The 6,604-nt window shown below is 42.0% G+C and overlaps 1 non-coding gene across 1 annotated transcript; it reads right to left on the bottom strand.

Annotated features, from left to right (window-relative positions):
- Positions 1–1,680: 1,680 nt before the first annotated feature.
- On the bottom strand, positions 1,681–1,787 carry LOC130497199 (small nucleolar RNA R71). The gene has a single exon (XR_008936210.1). It is a non-coding gene; the product is annotated as a small nucleolar RNA R71 (small nucleolar RNA).
- Positions 1,788–6,604: the final 4,817 nt, after the last annotated feature.

The following is a 6,604-nucleotide window of genomic DNA, read 5'->3' as shown; positions in this document are numbered from 1 at the left end:
TGAAGCTCCCACAGCCTAAGTGTCCCAGCGGTCTGCGTGCCCCAGCGGCCTTGTGGCGCGTCATCCAAGCTGCTGCGGGTCTGAAGAGTGATATTTTACCATTTTGCCCCTCTACGGTTTACTTTTCAAAAACCTAATTTTAAGTGTTCTGTAAGCCATTGGAGGCTAATCGATCTTTTTTTCTATTGAAGAACAAAAAACCCTCTCAAGAAAGTTCTCTTTTGATTTGATTGTTCTTGTGTTCTTGTGATTTTCTTTTCTAGTTCTCTATATGATTCATCTGAAATCCACCATGGGTTTAAGAGGAATCATGGAGATTAGTGAGTAATCACCTTTGGATTCATGGGTTAGGGTGATTAAGGGTGATTAGGCTAGTTCTAGGATGTTTTAGGTATAGATCATACTTGTTCCTTGCATAGTAGAGTGATCTTAATGCATCATTTGAGTAGGCCACTCAAAGGGTGATCTCTAGGCATTTCTCACCCGACAGGTGTTTGATGAAATGCCTGAGTCAACTCTCCTAGGCTTTTAGTGTACTTTGCCAAAGACATTTGTTGTTAAAGGTGCTAAGATAGCTAATAGACTTGTTAGTAATGATTGCTTGCATATTGTTCAACCAAAGACATTTGATGTTTGAGACATGTTAGCAAATGAGCTTTCATCTAGACATAGAGCTTGCTTAGAATTGTGTCTAGGCTTAAGGTTAATAGTTTGATTGATTCATTTGTCATCCTTAGTTCGAAACTTGATCACCCAAGGTCTAAATCCCTATACCCATGAGTTCTCCTTTCCAATAGCTTAAGAGTATCATTTTACTGTTTTGCATTAGCTTTAATCACTAGTTTAGAATTCATCAAATCACTGGTTGCACTTAGATTAAGGAAGTACTTGTATTCTTGGTGCTTTGAATCCCTTGGAATTGGTTCGACATTTCACTCATATTACAACATTTGTTTTAGGAGCTTTGAAACTCCTAACATCAAATTGGCGCCGTTGCCAAATTCTGAGTTTGATTTGAACATTGAGATTTAGTCATTTGCTTGAGACTAAGTCATTTTTATTTTTGTAAGTTACTGATTCTCTTCTTCACTCTTTGTGATTTTCAGGTGTATGAACTTGAGGAGCAAGGGTACATCAAACCTTATTCCAAGAGTCGCAGACATCAGAGCTTTAGAGAGAGAGTGTGCTAGAAAAAGAAGAGAAGAAGAGCAACAAGCTTTACTGCAGACACAGGAAGCTGAGATGGCTGATCCACAAAATCCTCTGAACCCCAATGGAGTAAACAATGCTCCACAAGGGCCCCAACAGCGACCAGCTCGCCCCATTGGCACTTATGACTGCCCCAACACCCATGGTCCTAGACTTGGAATCCGAGCACCAGCTGTGGCTGCTAACAATTTTGAGATCAAGTCAGGACTGCTAAACTGCACAGAGAACAACAAGTATCATGGTCTGGCTGTGGAGGACCCATTTGATCACTTGGATAAGTTTGACAGCTACTGTGGTATGTCAAAGACTAATGGTGTGTCAGAGGATGTCTTAAAGCTCAAGCTATTCCCTTTCTCTTTGGGGGATAAGGCACGTCAATGGGAGAAGTCTCTACCAAGTGACTCTATCACCACTTGGGAAGCCTGCAAAAGGGCATTCTTGGAGAAGTTCTTCTCTACCTCAAGAACTGCTAAGTTGAGGAATGAGATCTCCAGCTTCCAACAGAAGAACTTGGAAGGATTCAGTGAAGCTTGGGAGAGATTCAATGGTTACCAAGCTCAGTGCCCACACCATGGATTCTCTAAGGAGAGCTTGCTGAGCACATTCTACAGAGGTGCTCTTCCTAAGTACAGAGCCAGACTGGATACAGCTAGCAATGGGTTCTTTTTGGGGAGAACTGAGGAAGAGGCAGAGGCTCTGGTTGACAACATGGTTAAGAGTGATGCAGTCTACAGTGGAGACCATGACAGAAGCATCAGAGGTGATGACAATCAAACAAGGAATGAGATAAAGGCTCTTCAGGAGAAGATTGACAAAATCATTGCTGATAAGGCCACACAAGCGCAGGTGAACTTTGTTGGTAACCCAAGCCAGGAGATATCTCCTACTGTCAATGAGGTTGAGGGTTTGGAAGGGCAAGAAGAATTGTGTTTCATCAACAGTAATGGTAGCTGGTACAAGAAGGAACCCAACTTTCAGTACAACAACTACCAACAGAAGCCCTATTCAAACAACCAGCAGAGTGGTTATCAGCCTCGAAACAACCAGCAGAGCAACTATCAGCCTCAGCAAAACTCCTCTCCTAGCTCCTCTGCCCCTCAACAGAGCAGCACTGATGCCTTACTGAAATAGTTCTTGGAGTCTCAGACTAGAAGTGAGAAGCATGTGGGCTATGAGCTGAAGAACCTTCACTCCAAGATTGATGGGAGCTACAATGAGCTCAACAACAAATTCTCCCACCTTACTTCTTCTGTCAAGAATTTGGAGAATCAGTTTGCTTCCATGAGCTCCCACCAGAATCGCCATCAAGGATCTCTACCTGGAAAGTCAGATCAAAACCCCAAGGAAGCAAAAGCTGTCACACTTAGGAGTGGTAAGCAGTTGACTCCTGTAACCTTCACCAAGGATGCTGAAAAACAAGGTGAGGAGGTGGCTATCAACCTAGATGATGAAGTGGTCATTGTTGATGAGAAGACAGATGCTGAGATCTTGGAGAAGATTGTGAAAGCCAAGGGTAAAGGAAAGGTTGGAGAAGAGAAGAAAACAACAAAAGATGGTGAATCTGCTGCTCCAGCAAGTGAGAGCTCTTCTGTCCCCCCTCCCTATGAACCAAAGCTTCCATTCCCTGGTAGATTCAAGAAGCAGCTGCTATAGAAGTACAAGGCTTTGTTTGAGAAGCAGATGAGTGAAGCTCAGGTTACAATGCCCATCATTGATGCTTTCATGCTGATTCCTCAATACAACAAACTCCTGAAAGATGTTGTAGCTGCTAAGAAGAAGGAGATGGAGGGCATGATGGTTCTGAGTCATGAGTGCAATGCCATCATTCAGAGGCTTGATGCTCCAAAGAAGCTAGAAGATCCAGGATGCTTCACACTCCCATGTGCTCTTGGACCTATGGTATTTGAGAAATGTCTCTGCGATTTGGGAGCTAGTGTCAGCTTGATGCCTTTGTCTGTGGCAAAGAAGCTTGGCTTCACTCAATACAAGAAGTGTAGGCTCTCTCTGGTGTTGGCTGATCGATCAGTGAAGTACCCTGTGGGCATCCTAGAGAACCTCCCTGTGAAGATTGGAAGGTATGAGATGCCTACAGATTTTGTGGTGCTTGAAATGGGTGAGGAGGCTCAAGACCCATTGATTCTTGGTAGGCCATTCTTAGCTACAGCAGGAGCTATTGTGAATGTGAAGGAAGGGAAGATTGACCTTCATTTGGGTAAGGAGAACATCCTCCACTTTGACATCAAGGAGAAAATGAGGAACCCCACTGTGTTTGGACAAGCCTTCATCATTGAAGAAATGGGCCCTCCATCTGATGATCACCTTGGTGAGCTACCACCTGAGGAAGATGGGGTGTTAACTCCACTTTCTGCACCTACTCCAGCCTGATCCAAAGGAGGCAAAGTCAAGCTAGAGACTTAAAACAAGCTCACTTGGGAGGAAGTCCCATGAGTATCCTTGTATATATTGCATTAGTATTTACATTTTCATCTTACTGCATAAAACAATGGGAAAATGAAGTTGTGTGCAGGTGTGGAGCGGAAAATCGGACATCAGAGCGAGGTCATGGAGCGAGGGAGAGCTCAGCTGGGAGCGACTTGCCCACAGCGAACCCTCCACCTCGCTCCCGTCTCAGGTAACTGGAAACTTCCCTTCTCCCAGTGTTTCTTTGCATTTTAGAATTTCATTGGGTACCTCACTCACACAGAGACTGTGTGATTTAAGTGTGGGGGAGGTGCCAAGCATTTGATCATGTTTGTTATGATGATTTTGAGTCTCATGCATTGCATATTACATTCTTATTTGCATAGAAAAACCAAAAAAAAAATTAAAAATTTTGAAAACAAAAAAAGAATCATTTAGTTTGCATCATTTGCACTTTTAGGAGAGTCTAGAGCATATAGGTTGCATTCATTTGCATTGGGAGCAATGATTTAAAATGCCTTGTAGAGAGCACTGTCTAGCCTTGTATAGTTCATGCACCTCTCTTGAAAACCTTGTAAGCTTCGTGCCTTGAAAGCTCTCCCTGAAACTCAATCTCTTAGGCCAACTACAACCTTGAATGAACTGAATGAACCTTTCTTGCTCATGGTCCCTTGTGTGCTAAGTCATGGATATACACACTAGAATTGTCGCGCCTTTTATGCCGATCTCTTTGACAATCTCTAGTGGCACTCCACTCCCTAAAACCTTCTCCTCCTTTTAAGCCTTAATTGATTGTTGAGTGAGGCCTTTTTCGGAAAGTCTTACATGTGCATAATCTTGAGAGTATTGGGAACGACAATGCTCAGTCTTCATTCTTGCTAGATTGGATACCATATTGTCTAGCCATAGGTGGGGGGTGAGTGTTGTAAACTTTGACTAGGGAACTTGAAAGTTGAAAGGAAATGAATGAACTCTTGTGCTTAGTTGTCTTATTGGGAATTGTATAAACCTCTAGCTCAAAGTTGTGAAAGTCTTGGCCCCCAAATAAAAAAAAAAAAGTAACCAAAAAAATAAAAAAATAAAAAAAAAATAAAGGGGGCTAGCAAAGTGAGAATGAACTAAGAGGTTGTGTATTAAAAGTTTAAGTCTTTCCCTTGATTGAAGAGTTTATGGAGGTGTTCTTGAGATTTTTGGGTGAGAGATGTGAGATGGGTGTAACTTGGGGAATAATTGTGTCACTTGTATGTTTGAAAAAGGGTAGAACAATGAAGATTGAGCATTGTATGCATTAGTTGATCCATTTCTTAGATATATTATGTGCAATGTCAAGGCTACTTGTTTTGAGAGTGAAGCCTTGAAGATAATGAGTTGTGAGCCCCTTGATCACTAGAACAAAAAGCCTTCCCTTACCCAAATGACTTGGACCAATTGACCATTTGCATAGAGCTCACTTGTTGTATTGCTTAATGAATGTGAGAGTTGGCTGAACTGAATGTGTGAATGAATAATGTTGAGTTAAGATAGGCCTAGAGAAGCTAGAGGGTAATAAAGAGAGTGTGCTTGCGCTGAATTCTTATGTTGAAGCGAGTGCTTGTGTGTTTCTCTCGGCTATGAGCTCCCACTTTCAAACCTCTTTCCCTATGAGTTCTAGAAAGTTCACTTGTGGACAAGTAAAGGACTAGTGTGGGGGAGTTGATATCTTGTGTATTTGCATCATTTTGATATTTGTTTTATTTTCTTTTTGATCATTAGAATCCATATAGTATGCATATAGGGTGCATTTGCATTGCATTTGTCCTTATCAGGTATTGGAGATGCTAGTTGGTGATTTGGAGACATTAGAGATGATTTTGGAGCAAAAGAGGATGATTTATGTTCAAGAATCTCACCACGGCTAAGTGTCCCAGCGGTCTCGCGCCCCAGCGGTCTCGTGTCCCCGTCCTCCATGCCGCTGTGCATCGACAAAAAGCTGGAGAAAATACGCAAGCTCACTCGGCCTGGTCCCGCGGTCTCCCTGCCCGCGCCACAGAAATGAAGCTCCCACAGCCTAAGTGTCCCAGCGGTCTGCGTGCCCCAGCGGCCTTGTGGCGCGTCATCCAGGCTGCTGCGGGTCTGAAGAGTGATATTTTACCATTTTGCCCCTCTACGGTTTACTTTTCAAAAACCTAATTTTAAGTGTTCTGTAAGCCATTGGAGGCTAATCGATTTTTTTTTCTATTGAAGAACAAAAAACCCTCTCAAGAAAGTTCTCTTTTGATTTGATTGTTCTTGTGTTCTTGTGATTTTCTTTTCTAGTTCTCTATATGATTCATCTGAAATCCACCATGGGTTTAAGAGGAATCATGGAGATTAGTGAGTAATCACCTTTGGATTCATGGGTTAGGGTGATTAAGGGTGATTAGGCTAGTTCTAGGATGTTTTAGGTATAGATCATACTTGTTCCTTGCATAGTAGAGTGATCTTAATGCATCATTTGAGTAGGCCACTCAAAGGGTGATCTCTAGGCATTTCTCACCCGACAGGTGTTTGATGAAATGCCTGAGTCAACTCTCCTAGGCTTTTAGTGTACTTTGCCAAAGACATTTGTTGTTAAAGGTGCTAAGATAGCTAATAGACTTGTTAGTAATGATTGCTTGCATATTGTTCAACCAAAGACATTTGATGTTTGAGACATGTTAGCAAATGAGCTTTCATCTAGACATAGAGCTTGCTTAGAATTGTGTCTAGGCTTAAGGTTAATAGTTTGATTGATTCATTTGTCATCCTTAGTTCGAAACTTGATCACCCAAGGTCTAAATCCCTACACCCATGAGTTCTCCTTTCCAATAGCTTAAAAGTATCATTTTACTGTTTTGCATTAGCTTTAATCACTAGTTTAGAATTCATCAAATCACTGATTGCACTTAGATTAAGGAAGTACTTGTATTCTTGGTGCTTTAAATCCCTTGGAATTGGTTCGACATTTCATTCATAT

Source organism: Raphanus sativus, chromosome 6 (assembly GCF_000801105.2).
Source record: "Raphanus sativus cultivar WK10039 chromosome 6, ASM80110v3, whole genome shotgun sequence".
NCBI lineage: Eukaryota > Viridiplantae > Streptophyta > Magnoliopsida > Brassicales > Brassicaceae > Raphanus > Raphanus sativus.
This window is presented reverse-complemented; position numbering and strand designations above follow the sequence as displayed.